Source organism: Mycteria americana, chromosome 21, assembly GCF_035582795.1.
Source record: "Mycteria americana isolate JAX WOST 10 ecotype Jacksonville Zoo and Gardens chromosome 21, USCA_MyAme_1.0, whole genome shotgun sequence".
NCBI classification, from domain to species: Eukaryota; Metazoa; Chordata; class Aves; order Ciconiiformes; family Ciconiidae; genus Mycteria; species Mycteria americana.
The window spans coordinates 8,234,968-8,253,164 of record NC_134385.1 but is presented as its reverse complement, the minus strand read 5'-3'; the positions used below and the strand labels follow the sequence as shown (position 1 = coordinate 8,253,164).

General features: G+C 44.0%; 1 protein-coding gene across 4 annotated transcripts in view; it reads left to right on the top strand.

Moving 5' to 3' along the window:
* The first annotated feature begins 40 nt into the window (after positions 1–40).
* Positions 41–18,197, top strand: part of EYA3 (EYA transcriptional coactivator and phosphatase 3) — a 62,877-nt gene continuing 44,720 nt past the window's right edge. For 3 of the 4 annotated variants that reach the window (XM_075522615.1, XM_075522612.1, XM_075522614.1), the window contains exon 1: positions 41–154. The gene's annotated coding sequence lies outside the window, so the exon portion shown is untranslated. Of the gene's footprint in view, positions 155–543; positions 563–18,197 lie in introns of those variants that run through there. The other variant, XM_075522613.1, reaches the window with a different exon arrangement.

Below are 18,197 nucleotides of genomic sequence, written 5' to 3'. Positions count from 1 at the left end.
GCCGCGGCCGCCTTCGGGTCGGCGGCGTCACTTCCGCCGCCGAGCGCTCTGCTTCCGGGCGGCGCTGCGGCGGGCGGGGGCGAGGAGGCGCGGGCGCCGCTGCCATGTCCGCTGCAGGACGCGCTCCCGGGCCCGGCTCCGGAGCCGCCTCTCGGTAAGAGCCCGCTGAGGGACGCCCGGCCGCGCCGCACGCCCGGCGCCGCCGCGGGGAGGGTGGCGCGTGGCCTCCCCCGCTCTGAGCGCGCTTCCTTCCGCGGAGCCCCCGCGCCGCTGCCCCGCCTCGGGTCGGGCTGGGACCCAGTGGGCCTGAGCTCGTCGGCCGCGGGGGCGCAGGCGGAGGCGGCGGGAACGACGCGTGTGCACAGCGTGTGCCCCCGCCCTGAAAACGGGCCGGGGAGGCGTCGAGGGGCGCGGCAGCCAGGGCAGGAGCGGCGGTGCTGGGTTAGACCGCGGGGCTCGCCGCCCCGGGGACCGCTGCCCCCGGAGCACGGCGGGGTCCCGGCAGTCCTGGTGCCTCAGCTGCTGCCGGTGGTGCTTGGGAGAGCTGAGAAACAGCCAAAAGGTGCAGAAAGACACTAACTGACTCACTTAGCTCAGGTAATGCGGAGGGGCTTGTGCGAGGCAAGCGGGAGCAAGCACTCTCTCTGGGTAGTTGGGGTGTGCCCGGGGCTTGGTGGGTTGTTCACAGGACCAGCAGCAGTAGGTAGCTTCAGCTCAGGGCAGCCCTGTTCAGATTGTGTTGGCTTTGCAAGGAGGCAGTTGAACACACCTGCACTGCTTAGTCGTTGGATGGGTTTAGTCGCTCATACAGGTCCAAGAGGATGTGTTTGGGCTTGGCAGGGCCATGATCAGTTGGGCTTCATGAGCTGTGTTGGACCTTGATTGGCTCTGCTGGACATTCCTGGTTCTGGGAATGCTGTGCAGAGTTGCTGAAGCTTTATGTGGAGCCAGCTCAAGCACAGCATGCCATATTAGTTTGGTTTCTGCACTGCATGGTGTGACTAAATCGTTTCCAGACTAGAGCTAGTCCTGGATGCAACATAGCTGCAGTAATTCAGATGGAGCATTGTACAAAAAAGTCTTGGTGGACTTTGCTTTTGGTATGGGCCTAGCTCTACTTCTGCTTCTGTGATGCACTTAATCTGTAGTGTAGTAACTTCCAACCAGTAATTAAAAGACAACTATACTGATTTTTATGATTATCGTTATCTGCCTCTATCATTTGGTTTCCTTCAGTCTTGTCTGTTGCAGATTATCTTAAATTTATGACACTGAATAAGATAGGTTTTGTTGAGAAACATGGCAATTCACGTCCCTCAAGTCACAGTTTTCATAGTAAGCTGCTTTTAAAAATGCATGAAGATCGTGGCTTCCTCAACCTGCAAAACTACTGACCTATTGCACTGTACCTATCATGTTTGGGGTTTTTTCTTATCACCTCATGGTGCGACACTTCTTACTTGTGCAGTTCTGCAGTCCAGTTTTTGCTACGCAAACGATGATACGCAGGTACATTCCCACTGCTCTGTGTCTAAAAGGTAGCTGAGGTGAAGGTGTAGCTGTTTACAAGCCATTAGAATTACTGTACAGTGTCTTTCTGTAGCTTTCATCTCCCTCTCAGCTCTTCCATGCAGCCTCAGCAGCAGTTATGGCACCTTGGTAACTGCGTATTGTTGGGTGGTGTGACAAATTTGATGGAAAAACTGTCACTTCCCCATCACAGATGTATGCAATAGCTGTAATAATTCCTGAGTAATCTGTGACTTTGGAAGGATTTATAGCTTCTCAAAACTTTGCCCTGTAACTATCCAGATGTTGAATGAGTTTTGAATTTACTATATCAGAGTACACTTTATTAAATGTGTTTCCATGTTTTGTGTTAATGGGTTGGAGTACCTCTACAGCAGATTAATGTATGATTTCCTAGCTTTTGTGTACCAAAGGGTAGTTACCTGTGACTAAACGTAAAACTGGATAAAATATACTGAAATATTGTAATTGAATGGAAAGCCTAGCAAGTAATGCGTTTCCGTGTGCAAGTCATGTTATGCATAAAGATTCAAGGCTTAAAGCAGATAATACGTCATTGTGGACATGGGTAACTCAGTGCCTGTATTCATAGTTATCAGCAGTAGGATTTTTTTTTTCCCCTCCCCGCAAGTCTGTGCTTTTTTTTTTCTGAAAGGTGCTCCTACAAAATGGATGCTTGTTAAAACTTGTCTGCAAAACCCTGTGATCAAAAAAGGAGCTGTCAGGATGGAGATGTACAGGAGACTTTTGAGGCCTTAAATGGAATCGTGTCAGGATTTAACAACTGGTATTTTCTGTATGATCTCACACCCAGCAGTGTCTATAGACAACGCACCTACAGACAGCATTGTCTCTTGCAGCAGCTCCTGAGTGTTTTTTGTCACCTAAACCATGACCAGTGGCACACACCGGTTAGTTTAGTTGTAAGTTGAGGAAGGTCTTTCTCAGCTTTTTCTTGCTTTGCCTAGTCCTTAATTTATTCTCTTTCTTTCATCCTAATTTGTCTGGAAGTTTTTCCTTCAATTGGTTGAAGGGCAGCAAAACAAGCATCTCATCAACAGTGGCCCCTCTCTAGCAGTGATTCAAAGATAGTTCCTGTGGATGCTATGACTGGAGGCACTCCAGTACCTGAGGGTATAACTTCAAATCCTTTCTTCCTTCTTGCATCTGCCTCTAGAGCTTCAATGAAGGTGGTGCTGCAAGGGGTCAGATCTCCTCCTAATTGTTACCCAAACCTGATGTTTAAGGAGAGTGCTGTGCGCAGAATACACAGTATGTCATAGCAGGCTCTTCAGTGTATGGTGTCATTTTGATCTGCACCACACCAGTCACTGCTGTCTTGTCTTTTCCAGGTTGTCACCAATCAGTCCCGTAACTGGGCAATATAACTAGAAAACAAGCTTTGTACTTAGAAAAAGAATTTAGTATTGTGATGAAGTTGATTGGGAACTTTTTCCATCTCTTAGATAAACTCTTGGGGTTAAAGGTATGGCTAGTCTCATTTCAGAGGCGATTGAACGGTTCTTCAGTTCTGCAGAAGATGAGTCTCTCCTGAGTTGACACCCGTCTACAGAGCTGTTCTCGCATCCCAAGAGCTTCCTTCTGAGCCTTGAAGTTTGCGTTGTTTGTGTTTGAATGCTGACAGTCCTGTTTCTCTGAGAGTCACCAGCTGGAACATACCATAAAGTGTATGGCAGCTTTAAATCTTGGGTGATGGTTCATATTTCTATAAATATCATACCATTTTATGTAATTTCATTTTGCAGGTTTTACAGATCAGTCTCATACTAATGTCTTCTCTGTGACAATTTTTTTCCCGTATTCTATTTGAGAGAGCTTAAGAAATTCTTCCTTAAATATGATTGATTTAAGATGGTCCGTATTCAGGACCAGGATAATTTGAAAAAGTAGGTGATTAGTTATTCTTCGGAGCAGAAAAGAAAGTGGCATCTGTTTTCAAAACCATGTGGAAGTATTCTGAAGTAGGCTCGATCACTGGTTTCCTATCAAAATTTCCCCATGCTGCTTTTTTGGTAAAGGCATAGTTGTTCATATACCTGTTGGGGAAAATACTGTCACAGAAAACAACCCCATTGGTTCAAGGCTTTGAAGTTTAACATAGAAGTCAGGTCCCATTTGTAGTAAGTCTGATGTTTTGTTCAATACCTTTATAAGAGCTCTTGAAATTTCAGAATCCGTTGCCTTGATTATTCTGTGTACTTTAAATCCCCATTTCCTGTCCATCCAGAACTTTTGGGGTATAGGGAGGGGAGGTGGCCTTTCTAGAAGATAAAGGGACTTAGATAACAGAGGCTACTTTTTTTCTTCACTAGCTTGGCTGGTATTCTGGAGAACTATAAAGACACACAAGGTTTAATTCTTTTTCTACTGTATCTTTTTTTTTTTTCTATCCAGTAGTTAGTTCTCATGCCAAGCCTGCTGCTATGTTGACCTTTCTGGATATGAGGAAAAATTAATTCTTCTGGCTTAAAAAAAAAAAAGTTACAAAATACTCACTCTTGCCTGACCTGAAGAAAGCCAAAAAGTCCCCATGAGTCAATGATACCGCTGCTCTCAGCATTTTCAAATAAGATAGCAAAAGTAGTTTGACAGTTCTCTGAATTATTAATCTATGTAGTAGCTTTCCAGGACCTAAAGAATTTAACTTTATGCTGAAGAAAAAACAGCGCCAAGTTGTTGAGTAAGTTTCTTTAATCTCTAAATGAAATGACCTTTTTTGTGGATGCTGTTATAAAAAACATGTATAATTGGTCTCTACTGAAACTGTTAGTTCTCGCTGAACTACTACCAGAATCTAGTGTATGTCATGCAGCTTTCCCCTTTACAAGGGAAGTAAAAAGTGGACTAGTTTGAGAGAGTTTTTGGCAGACTCATGAGTCAAAGATGACCACCCTTTGGGGAATTTCTTGATGTTGACAGATTTTGGAGCTAAAAGGCAGCAGAAAATACTGTTCTTTCTCAAAGGTTACCTGTTACATATGGTAAGCAAGGAGGTACTAATTCCTTGGGCTCCGTTTAGCCTGAAGGCGTGCTCATCCTGTTGGTTCTGCCGAAACTTCAGCCCTGTTAGTCACTTGCCTGGGCCCCTGTCTTCCCTGGGGATGGGCACGTGGTCATAGGTGACAGAGCTGCCAGGGCTCTGAGAGCTGCAAAAATGAGCTGTGCCTGCATTCCTTGCCCACCCCACTTGTCAAATAAAACTGTAACTTAACGGAGCGTAGGGTTAAACAGTCTTTGATTACAAATGCAGTAGTTTGCATAATGTGATTCACTTTGCAACTGGTGTCAGCTAAAATTAAAATGCACAATATTATCACTTGCCACAACTCAATTAATTACAAATATCTTAGTAAAACAATGCCCTGGTTATTCATCTGTCTGCGTTTGTTTTGCATTCTAGATTTTCTGCAATCATCAGAAACTTCAGAATATACAGCACTATTTTTGCTAGGATTTATTTGTTGTCTGCTTAGGGATTAATTCTCAGTGAAAAAGTCTGAAGAAAATGTATTTCTATCAATGAAGGTATCTACATGATCTTGTGTTTTTCCTCCTGGAATCAAGCAACACTTGCACATACCAGAAGGCTGGAGGACCTGGTTGACATGATGCCTGAAGCAGTGTAATTAATTCTCTTTGTTTTGTTTTGTTTGTTTTTTTAAGTTTTTGTTTTTTCTCACCAGAGAAAAACACACGCACACGGTGGAAAGGTGCAGACACAAAGTTTGAGTCTCTCCTTGTGACCACAGTTGTGTGAACCCTGAAGTCTCATGCTTTTCTTTATCTCGCCTCCTCTTCTCCCCCCCCCCCCCCCCCCCCCCCCCGATGTAATTCAGGAAATGCAGTAAGTTTACACCCCCCCCCCCAACCCCTACCAAAAAACCTTGATGGCTCTCCATCAACCCCTGTTGACTGTTTTCTTGCTCTTTGTAATATGTGTAGTTGCCATTTGGCTGAATCTGGTAAAATAGTTCAACTGAGACCCCTGTGGATCAAGAACAATCTCAAACAACGCTTCTTATGTTATTAAAATGTCAGACCTTTCCCCGCTGTGTTTCCTTTGTCCATATCTCTGGTATGTGTCCTCCTACTCCCTTCAGGGCCTTCAGCTGATTTTTCTGTGTATGTAGCAGAAGATGAACACGCATTTGGTGACCCTGTGGTGTTGCTGCTTGTGAATGAACTCAGAGGTTCACTAATTGCAATAGTGAGTTGTAATCCACGTTGGGTTACTGAATGCACTGCTTTTCTACATTTAGAAGAAGACTTGGAAGAATGCAGGGAGCAAAAGCTATCTTTCTCTATAGTAAAGAAAAAGTTTCAAGTAGGACAGGTCCAAAGAGTGAAAGCTTTCACCACCACAATTTTGTTGTCTAGAAGTACATTTTTGTTTTCAGGAGAAGACAGTTGTTGATTGGAATGAGTCATTATTTTTAGAAGTTAATATATTTGAGTACCTTGAACTGAAAATATTTTGTATGGGCTAAATATAAAAAGTTATGTAAGGACTAGACTGGCAGTTAGATAACTCAAATAATGGCATGAAAGAGAAAAAAGGAAATGGGAATAGATGGAAGGAGAACAGGAAAGAGAAAGGAAATATGAATCTGTGTTTTACTGTGAAAGTTTTGTTTTCTTGGCTGCAAGAACTTTTGAGGCTTGTGTGGAAGCTTTGTACTATTTTTGTGCATTTGAATGTAGCTTTTTTACTGATTGTCCTAGTCTGGAGCATAGGTAAGTTATAAGCACTCATGGTAAATAAAATAACAGCCCCATCGCTTTTATAAAAAATAATGCACAACATACTTGGGATCAGCTCAGAGATTCTTAGGTTGCATGTGAGTTGGTCACTGGTAGTACATGTTAATTATGATTCATATTGAAGAGGACCTGAACTAACATGAAAGAAAAAGAGAATTGGGAGAAATGGGACCTTTAGGGTAGACTTGGAAAAAAAGACATCAGACGTTTCTTTGCCAAAATTGTACCTAGCAGAGGAGATGATGCTTCCATTTGTGAGATGTTGATTCTTATTTGAAACTTGACTGACTTGCCAAGAGCAGAGAGGGAAGAGGATTTTGCCAGTGAGCTGTAGCAAGAAGCAGCGAATCTTTTACCATCTAAGTCTGCATTTGTTTGATACCTGTTGATAGTACTCTAATGCTAATTGTAAGTTTTGGGGTCATTGAATTCCAAATGGAATGTGTTCATTCTTGGTTTGGGTGATTTGTGACACAGTAGTATTAACTAGTTGTAGATATTGTAATCATATAAATTATTTTAAGTGTGATTAGGGATGTTCTTTTGATGATGATTATGGGGAGCTAACCCCACGATTATGCTATCCGTGCTGTAACAAGCATCTCTGAGGTACGGTGGAAGGAGACTTTCTCGGGGATGTGGTAATGCCCAGCGTACCAGCTGTACAGAAATGATGGGGTAGGGTATAGAGTGGGAGATGGGCACTGTGCATGAAGGATTTTTATAAAGGGTAACAGCATTACAAATACAGGAAAAGAGAAGCACTATTGGGTCTGCATGGGTGGAAACCCCAGACCTTAAATGTACCACTAGGATTACACCAGCAACCCTTGGATCAGGGCAGTGATGGTGATCAGGAGCTATTAAGTCAGATCAGAGAAGCTGCAAATTTGGGAGAGTTATAGTGGGACAGAGACCAGTTCTGTGCCTCATCAGGAGGCGAGGGAGAGAGAACATTCTTCTAACTCAATAAATGACTGCTTCCTACAGCAATCAAGTTTAAACTAACAAGAGAAGCTGCTTTTTGGAGTGTCGCGGTGCATAGGACCTACTTTAAGCTAGTAGTGGGATGGCTTATAGCAACCACAGTACAATTGGATATAACTGAGTAGAAGGGGACAGCAGACAAAATAAATCCATCACATGGATATTCAGTTTCAAGAAATTAGAATACTGAAAAATTAATAAAGTAGTTTAAAAATCTCCCAAACCATAAAAAGATCTGCCCCAAAAGTGAGCAGCCTACAGGGATCTTTGTGTCTGTTTAAAAAATACTGTGTCAGAAGCCAAGATATACCGTTTGAAAGTGAACAAATTGGTCCCCTCCAAAAAAATCCCTGCGTGGCTCAATGGGAAAGCTAAAAAGCCATCATGGGGAAAAGATGAGCGTTTAAAAAATGAAAGCATGGTGGGTGAGAACAGGAAAATCTGTAGCATGGCAGGTGAAATGTAAAAGGAGAGTTAAAAAGGGTGAAAAGGAAGTTGAAGAGCACCTTGCACCGAAGGCTCAAACCAGTAGTAATACATTCTCTAAATCCATCAAGACCAGGAATCCAGGTAGTGATTGTGTGGGACTGCTTGGTGACCAAGGGTGGTGGAACGGGTACCTGGGGATAGTAAGGCGTAACATAGAAGCTGAGTGAATTCCGTGTTGTCAGTGTTACTGCTAAAGATGGGCTCTCGAGAACATCCTGGGAACACCATACAGGTGGCTGACTTCCAGCAGCAGTAAGATGATAGAGTTATAAAGGACAAAATCACTGCTTACTGGAAAATACAGTCCATTGGAAAAGAGTCAGCATGGCTTCTGTAAAGGGAAATTCTACCTTGTTAATGTAATGGAGTTCTGCGTGCATGGGTAGAGGGAAGCAACAGGTATAATCAAATTTTTAGAAAACATTTGATAAAGTTGTATGAAAGAAGCTAAGTTTCCCCAGGCTTGGAGGAGAGGTTCCCTCTCAATGGAAAGCTGGTGAAAGCATAGATTTGGACTGCAGGGTACCTCATGATGTGGCCTCCTTTAGTCTCCTGCTCACAGGAGGTAGGTTTTTCAGGGTCTTGTCCACTGGGGTTTTGAAAATGTGCAAGGGTGGACATTTCACCACCCCTGTGGGTCACTCTTCCAGTGCAGACCACTCACAAGGTGAATAAATTTTTCCTTATGTCAAACTGGAATTTTCCTTGTTGCAATTTATGACCATTACTTCTTTCTCTAGTCACTTGAGATGAGTCTGGCTCTGTCTTTTCTATGGTATCTTTTTAGCCTAGCTTGAGACAAGCCTTCGTTGCTGCCAGGACTCATGGCTGACTCATGTTGAACCTCCTGCCCACCAGGATCTCCAGTTTCCTTCCTGCAGAACTGTGACCTCTCAGTTTGTTCCCAGCCTGTCCTGTTGCATGGGGTTGCTCAATCCCTAGGGCAGCACATAGCACTTGCCCTTGTGGAACTTTATGAGGTTCCTGACAGCCCATTCTTCCAGCATGTCACAGTCCATCTGAATTGCAGTGCTGCTTTTCAGGCTTTTGGACTGCACTGCCCCAATTTGCTCTTATCCACAGATTTTTTTTTGAAGGGGTGTTCTGTACTGTTGCACTGGTCATGATGAAGATGTTAATATTGTGTCCACTATCAGCTCTTGTAGGTGGCTTCTTGTTACCAGCCTCTAGTTAGATTGTAGACCTGTAATCGAAGTTCTTTGAACCTGGCACTCCAGACAATTTTTCATCCACCATGTAGTCTGTCCGTAGTTTATACCTGCCCAGTGTGGCTGCAAGAATGCTGAAGGACTCTGCATTACTAAAATGAGATACAGAACAGTTATAGCTCTCTTACTCCACAGAGCAAATCATTGCTTCAGAAGGGGCAGTCGGGTTGGCCGGGCACCATTTGCCTTTGGTAGATCCATGCTTCTTGTTCCCAATTGCTTTCTTGTTCTTCATACGTGTGCGAATGGTCTCCGTGTGGATTTGCTCCACAGTCCCCTGAGACAGCAAGGCAAGTCTGACTGGCCTGTATCTCCCTTATTGCCTGTCCTGAAGGTGACATTTGCCCTTTTGCAGTCATCAGTCACCTCCCGGATTGATATGACCTTTCAGAAATGATAGAAAGCAGCTCCTTCTCCATCCTATTTGGTCTTACGGAGTTGTGTATGTCCAGTTTTCTTAAGGCAATCTCTAACTTCATCTTTCTGTACCATTGTTAGTGTCTGGGAGCAGCAGGGATGCGCTAGTCCCTAAGGGATGGGATGCTAAGTGTGGTAGCAAGGCAGGCAGAAGCAGTGGCCTCACCAGCAAGGGTAGAGTCCCTCAGGACCCACAGGGTGAGCAGGGCAAGCTGGGCAATGGCTGGTAGCTGGCTTAAGGCAAGAGCCCGGTTTGGCAGATGGACCCACGGTGAGGCAGCTTTGAGGCCAAGCTGGGAAGTCAAGTTTGTAGCTCAGGCGGGTGCCAAAGGTGAGAGCTGCAGCTTAAAAGCAGCTCCTGAGGCAGGGACTGGAGACCTTCGCTGAAGCCTCCAGTAGAGCTTTCTGGAAAAGCTGTCCCCAAGGTCACCAGCTGTACTGTCTTGGCCCTGAGCCCAGGTAACCAAACCCTCAGGAGGGGGGGGTATTTGCTGGGGGCCCTGACAGGTGGCACTTTCTGCCATGAGGCACAAGGACTTGGGAGGCCTGAGAGAAGACCTTGACAGTAAAGCCTGAAGCAAGGAAGACCTTGAATATGTCAGCCTTTCCTGTGCCCTTGGTCAGTTGATCGCCTGCCCTGCTCAGCATCTGACCAATGGTTTTCTTCTTTTGCTGCCAGTGTGCTCACAGGAGCCCTAGAAGCCCTTCTTGTTGCCCTTTGCATCCCCTGCCAGATTTGAGCCAGCCAAGCTTCTGAACTCTGCGTGCTTCATCAGTTCTGGTGAATTACTCACATGTATTTGGTCTTTGCTTGACCTCCTGTATGCTTCCGTTTTGAGCTTAGTCAGAAGTTCACTGTCCAGCCAAACGGTCCTCCTTCTGCATCTGCTCATTATTCTGCATGTAGGGATGGACTGTCCTTGGGGGGAAGCTGTCCTTGAGGATCAGCCATCTCTCCTGGGCTGCATTGCTCCTTCAGGCCCTACTGTCATACCGTATCTATCAGGTCAGTCTCCTGAACAAACTGTAATCTGGCTATTTATTTTGTTAGTTTCATCTTCACTTCTCCTGGGATCTTGAACTCTTACCATGTCACATCACCACATAAAAAAATTATCTTTGCATTGAGAAACCTGACTTTTGTTCACCCCACCATGTTGCCCTCACAGTAGATATTTGGGTGGTTAAAGTCCCTCTTGCAAACTAGTCTGCAATCACTAGGTTTCTTCCAGCTGTTTAAAGAAGCCTTCATTCAATTCTCGACAGAGGATCTGTAGTGGACACCCTTCTTACTCTGACTGTGCAGTATCATTAGAGGTCTATCTATCATCCCGTAGCAGAGCTGGTTCATCTGAGCATTTTTGTCACCCTGTCTTACATGTGTTATCCCCTACTTGGTGGGTCTTCCCTGACAAACCTAGTTAAAAAGCCCTCTAACTCAATGAGCAAGACCAGGGAGCAGAGGACAGGGCTTAGTGATCACTTCAAAGGCTGGAGAAGAGACAGCACTGTAGTACCCTTAATGTTGGTGCTTAGACTGGTTTTGTCCAGCATTTTCACCAGTGATCTCGAGAAATGAATGCCCAGTTAAAGCCCCAAGTTTACTGATGTTACTGAACTTTTGAGTCATAAAAAGTCACACCAAAGGTGGAAGGATATCACCAAACTGAGTGATCAAAAAGGTGGCAGAAGAGCTTCAGTGTAGATGAATTTATGAGAACTTAAGTTAATTAACATAAATATGGTTTAGATTGTTTTCCCCTAGATGGATTACCCTTAATTTAAGGAAAGCAATCTAAAGCATATCTACGTACGGCTGAACTCAGAACAGCCAGTTATGGCTCCAGGAGGAGAACCTGAGGACAGGGACAGTTCATTGAAATGATTACTCAGTGTAAACTGCAGCCAAACAAAAAGCCAACGATAGCTGTCATTAGGAACGGTGTTGAAAACAACAGAGACATTATGTTTACTGCAGAGCAGTAAACTGTGGTTGCAGCCGCATCTCATATACTATGTGCAGCTCTGGTCACTGCATCTCAAGAGGGAGCAGAGAGGGGAGCAGTGATCGTAGGGGATGGAGCAGATGCCTTGTGAGGAGAAGCTGAAGCCTGGGACTGATTTGGAGAGAGAACATTATCACAGTTCACAAAATCCTGAAGGCAGGGGTCGTGCTGAAAGCAGAGCTGCTTGCCCAATCCTGCCATACTAGGGCTCAAGGCACTTGGAAATTTGTTCATGTAAAACAGCTGAGAAGTTCTTGATGTGGCAGGTCATGAGCTGCTCTGGGAGGCTGTGGGAGCTGCTGACCGCAGCCAGTTCAGAGAGGAACCGGACAAATTTGTGGGAAACAGGTCCATAAGTGGATGCTGGAGCATGAGGCAGGGATGTCCCCTCTGTGGTCCCATGCTTGTGGCTGCTGGAGGGGCGTGCAGGGAGTGGTGGAGAGTGGCCAGGCTCACGCTCTCCCTGCTGGTGGCATCTGCCGTTGCTGCTGTTGGAGACAGCACACTGGGGCTGGGCGAGAGGGACCATTTGTCTGACCCAGTAGGGTGTTTCTGTGCACCCACCTGCCTCTGCCAGCAGGACTGATGCTGCATGAAGCAAATGGATTAATAAATCCGCTTAATTAAAAGCAGTGGCTCTTACTGAGCAGCTGAGCGTTGAACACCATCATTTAAACTGTTTTTTTCCCCAGTAAAAAAATCTCGAATGTCCAGTACTTTATTCTTTCTTTAATTTTTTGAGCAGGTTACTCTAGCAACTGTTGTTGCTAAGACACAAATAGCTACAGATGTTCTGAGAACTGATTGCACTGTGATAAATACCATGGCTGCCTCTAATGCAAAATAACAAAAGAAATAAGTAAATTTAACATAGTCACAACCTTTTTAATAAAATTGTGGTGAAAGTTGAGTACTGAAACAGTTTCTCTAATAGAACTATGGATTAATTTCCCGGTAGCGTCTGGTGGTAGATATATGACTTTTTGATATGTATTAGTGAAATCTTTTATTGAAAATAAAGTTTAGAGCTGCATAATGTAAATAATTCCTTTTTTGTGGTTAATATGGTGCAGATTTGCTGTCTGACAGCGAGAGGATTAAAAATTCCAGTCTTTTGTTCAGGAAATTTCCTAATCTATTTGAATGTGTCTGAAGTGGCTTCTAGAAATTAAAGGTAGTGTGCTCTGCTGTTTGAAAGTTTTGTTTTAAAAAGCTTTTAAGACAAACAGCATTATTTTTCCTCCGGAGCTGCAGCTCTAGGGATTTGCCACCCATTTATTGGTTATCTGAAACACAAAAATGTATGCGAGCCGCAAGATACCGGGTATCTTATCATTTGTGGTCTTTGGAAAAAATCCATTAAGTCTCAATGCAAGTTGAATCCCCATGAACAGAGGAGGTAATCAACTTTTCTACTTTTGTTACATTGATGTAAATTACTGTGTTTTGTTTTGTAACTAACAGGTTAATAGCAGTTTCGTGTTCCTGTGCCATGTGATCTATGCACATTAGATCTATCTAGAAGAAATTGCCGACTTGTTTCTGGGCTCAGTGGGAGTTGTTTTTCTCGAGGATGAAGTTGTTATTTCCAAATTTTCCTTTTGTGAAAACAGTTCTTTTCCCCATTAAAAATTTCCCTGCTGTGTTTCAAAATCAAATTTAACAGAATTGCATAAGATCTGGAAAACCAAGCTGTGTGTGTCATTGTTCAAGTGAAGCGAACTGCAGACAGCCTTAACGTTGATAACCCTTTAAGGATTTAAAAATAACGTGAAAATTCCTAATAATGAAATAGGCATTGCTTAGGGTAAAACTATATTTGTATTGCCACATCTAATTTTGGTAATTTTCTCACTTTATAAATACTGCACAATTTTTTTTTCCATTTTAAGATTATGCAATTTTAATCAAACCATGATTTTTAAGTCCTACAGGACTGTGTTTACAGGCTTGTCATGTCCGTTTGTATCTTCACAAGCAGGGCATACAGTCTGCCTTCCCCGTAACTTCTCCAGTGTTTTATTCTGAGTCTTCCCTGGTTAATAAAGAAGGGAAGAAAGAGCATGGAGAGAGAGCAGTCAACAGTCCAGCAGATCTCACGGCAAAGGTGTATTCTTCACAGTATTTTGCAAATATCCATGCACGTTGTGTGTGCATATCTGAGTGCGTGGGTGTGTGCGTGGAGAGTGAGAAAAAGTGAAGAATAGCAGAGTATAAATCTTTGTCCTGAGAGCCGCTGGATTTGTTAAAGATACGAAATCAGCAGACTGGTGTGTAGCACAGCTCTCATTCATTAACTCTATTCCTTTTTTTTGTTTGTTTGTTTTGTTTTGTTAAACGGCTGCTCTCTGCTGCTGAAAAAGGAAAATAGAGAACTGTACTTACAAAAGGGGTGGATTTAAAAAAACAAAGCTTGAGATTCAGTGCCTTGAAGATGGATTTTAGAGGGAGTTTTTAAGAATTGTTTTGGAGAGCCAGACTGTTGTCTGAAGAGTTGATTGTTGATAGTGTTAGCAAGTAGGATTTGGGGGTATCACAACTTGAAGTTAGAAACCTGAGTTCCTTTTCCCTCTTTACCTCACTTGTATTTTCAGACACCGGAGTAATGCACCTATTTTCATCTGCTTGGCAGTCATGGGTTGACTGTCAGATACTGAATGTGCAGCCTTAACGTGATATTTGTAAGTTAACTTGTGAGCACCATGGGAAGGACATAATTCGTTGTGTTACTTGCAGGTCTACTTGTGAAAGCAAATGATTTGTATTAAGTATTTCATTCCTTAGTGGAGGAGGAAGGCTAGATGGGCCCCTCCTCTTCTGCTCCCCCCTGCCTTTCTTTGCATGTCACTGGAGCTGCATTAGCATATTGAATACTGCAACTCCCTTTTCTTTAAAGTATCTTTGAAGTTTTTTGAGTTTGTATTCAGACTCACCAGACAGAGCATTTCACCCATCCAGGCATCTATTTACTTATTCATTTTGTTTGCATCATTGTGATGGTACAACTTCATGAAGAATTTTCATTATCTTGTTTTTGCCTGAAGGAAGGAAAAATGAAGCTTAGTACACAAAATTGTTCAATGCCTCACAGCTCCTTAAGGGGCTGTTTTATTACACAGACCAAGCCAGGAACCAGGCTGATGCTGTCATTTCCTGTGATCATTAATCAAGCTGCTTCAAAACAAAATGGGAGAGTCTTCAAAACTTTAGAGAATGCCTGTTTTTGCCAAATCCTCGTGAGACATCCTGCTGGAGTGGGCAGCGGGCTGGGTTTGCCTGCTCGGTGTAGGCAGAACACTAGTTTGGCTGTGTTGAATACCAAGTTGGAAATACTTCAGCAGCGTGGCTGATGAAATATTATCACAGTTGGATATGGGAATGCTGAGATCTGGGGAAGAATAAAATTGTAAAGAAACTTTCCTGTGGAACAAGGAGGTTGTATCTATATGCCCGCTCACACCCTGATGTAGAGGGGCACGGGTTGCTGCTGGTGTGGAAGATGGCCGATAGTGTATTTTGCCTGAAGATTAAAACCTAAGTCATAAACCTTCAGAATAAAAAGCACTTGGTAGCTGTGCAGTGCATCATAGTGTCAGTATGTGTCTCCTGTCTCTTCACTCTCTGTATTTATTTCTTTGGGTGTTTTTAATTAAATAAAAAAAAAAAGGGGGGGGGGGAACCCACCACACCCCACTGTGCCAAGTTCTGCTCCGCTCTGAAAGAAGCGGTTTGTCACGTGGTGAGTGTCACAGAGTAAAAGCATATTGCAAGGAAAAGCCCTGCTCTGGTCGGGTGATGGCTTAGATTGCTTCAGTTGCACTTTCCGATCCCGTATGTGCGTAGTGTAGCAGCATGGGACAGATTACCATTAAATGCTCCACTGGAAAATATGGGAAGCTTAGACTCTTCTTCTGCTGCTTAATTCATGTATTCATTGCTATTCGTGGTAAGGTGCTGGCCCTTGAGTAAATAAGGTGTGGAAATAACTGCATATATTACGTTATTATGCATACAAAACATTTTATTTTAACTTTCTGTTTAATAGATATAATTTCATTACCCTAACTAAAGCTTTGTTCTTAGGGAAATAGTGGCTATTTTAAAGTAATATAAAACCATATTTGAACAGCTTTTTTTTCCAATCAGTGTAATTACTGCTTGTTGGTTTTATCACAGTACCCTTGACTTTAATTATTTGCAGCTTGAGAGAACTGTTCCTCAGCCAAAATTTTATATTCAAGCCAAGGCAGATGGGCTTGAAAAAAACAGAATGAAAGTAAATAGGAGTCTAGCCTGATGCTAATAGCGGGTAGCTTTCAGAAATTATATCCATGGTATCTATTTCGAGAGAGTCTGACCAAGCTAGACTTTGCATTTTAGGATTTAAAACAGGATTTAGTGCAAGAAACTGTACATAGCTTTCCAGGGCTTTTAACAGGGAATTATTGGCATAGCAATCTTGTGCAGAACAGAAGGCAGGCAACTGATCTGTGCAATTCTGCAGTCCGTTTTTCTGCTTTGATGCCTTTGGTTTTGAAGTTTAGATAATGGGTCTCCACAAATTGAGCAAGCAAAATAAAATGAGATTCAAAACACCTGTCCTTGATATTTTACATTGTTGGTGTTCTGCGCAAGTTGGAATTAAACCAGGATGGCTATTTGAAACAAGTCTGGATTAAATAAAAAATGTTTTTTAATTCAGATATTACAAAATAATTTTCATCAGATAAATAATGAAAACCACCCCATAAAGGGAAAAAAGTATGGTATTTTGCTGGTTTTCAGAAGCATAACACTTCACTCATTTTTCTGAATGTTTCTTTCATTGCTGCAACTCATTTGATGGCTTGTTGCACACTCAGTTACTCTTTGTACAGGTTTTCTCATTCACCAGCCCAGTGGCCCACACAAGTATTCTCACCGCCAGAACCTACTTTTCAGACCTCCCTCACACACACACAAAAATATAAATAGATATATAGATGGGAAAAGTGACCAAACCCCAAAGCTTTTTATCACCTATTTCCCCTCTGCTGAGTCAGTCACCTTTGGGAAACTGTGGCTTTGCCTGGGACAGAGAGCAGGACCGGCAGCGGTCGCCGTTCTGCCCGGCGGTTGCATTGGCACCCATCATGGTTGCGACTGCGGCGGTTTGGACTCTGTGGAACTGAAGATGCCGAAGGTCTGCTTTGATATCTCTTCTCTTGCGGTCACTTAAATGGTTTTAAAACGTTCTGTAATAGAAAGTGTGTGATAAGCTTGTCTGAAGCACAGTCGCCTTGAGTTTTATATAAGTTAAAAATCTAATTTTGAGATTTGAGATGCCACAAAAAGAGAAAATCAGTGATGTTTATCTTCAGTTTTTAAAAATCAACTTTGTTCACGGCAAGCTGCTTGCTAAGTAAGATAATACACTGTGGTGGCTCAGGCTGAGCAGGTGCAAGGTGCTGGGTTTGTTTTTTGGAAACCCAAGCCCTGGGCGGTGCGTTGGTGCGTACCTGTCCGCCTGGGCGAGGAGGTGGCTTACAGCACCCGGGGGTGCTTGGGGCTGGCTGGAGGGCAGGGTGTGCTGCCCTGGGGCATATGCCTGCCGTGGGCTGGAGCTGGCTGATGGGCAGCGGGGGGGATTAGCCATGTTGGAGGGTGCTGTTGGGGAAACGGAGCATGGCCAGAGCAGCTGCTCCCTGGATCCTCCTCCCCAGGGCTTCGGTGCTGAAGCTGTCAGCAGCTTCGCTCAGCCTCTCCCTGCAGGAGAGAGGCAGGCAGCTCCCCTCCCCGGCTCCGTGCTCGCAGAGGTCGTGACAGGGAGAGGCTATGGCATTGCTTGTGGTCCCGGTGCTTTCCATGCCTGGCCACGAGAAGTCGTGTGGCTGCCTTACGGGAGAACTTGGTGATTGGGTGGGTGACAGAGGTTGAAAGGCTGCGGAGTCATATATATCACTGTGACTTTGTGTTCTCTGTTTTGCCAAAGTGAAACATAAATAAGATGGTAAAATTATGATTTTCATTTACTATGGCTGTCGCTGAACAGGGGCATCCTGCTGCCCCGCTTGCGTGCTCTGCCTGTTCCCCGTCCTGCTCACCCCCCAGGACGGGGCTGCGTGAGACTGGAGCTGATCCCCCTTAAAGCAGCTTAGCAGAAAGGTTGGGTTTAGGTGCCTCTTTTTTTTTTTTTTTTTTTTCTTTCTTTCTTTTTCCTTGGAAGAAGGTCAGATCCCAGATCCAGACTGCTGTTCAGCCACACAAGCGCTTTGGCGGCCACAAAGGAAGGGGTGTCAAGCAAGCAAGAGTGGGTTGCTCTAGGTAAGGAGGGGCAGCAGCTCTTCCTTTGGCAGCAGTTTAAACTGTTTGTGGTGTAGGAGGCCTTGGCTGGAGAGAGACTCTGTCACTCCTAGCTAGTCAGGTGTACCAGTTAAGTACATCCCTTCCACCCAGAAATGCATGCTGCTTCTTGTTCTGCCCTCTTCTGTGTAACAACAGCTACGAGCACTAGGTCTTTGCGAGATGTCTTCTGCCCAAGCTGCTATCTCTGGAGGTATGGAGTATTCTCTAGACGAAAGTGTGAAGCCACCAGAGGTCAAGTTTTCACTTGCCATCGAGGCAAGCGGTTATTGCTCATCTGCTTTTGTTCGTTCGTTTGCTTCCAGGTGGTACAAGATGCCTTACTCATTTGGGAAGAGAGTTTTGTTCACAAGTGTAACTAACGTATTCTGACGTGACTCTGGGAATCTTTTGTCTTTTTAATACTTAGATCCTT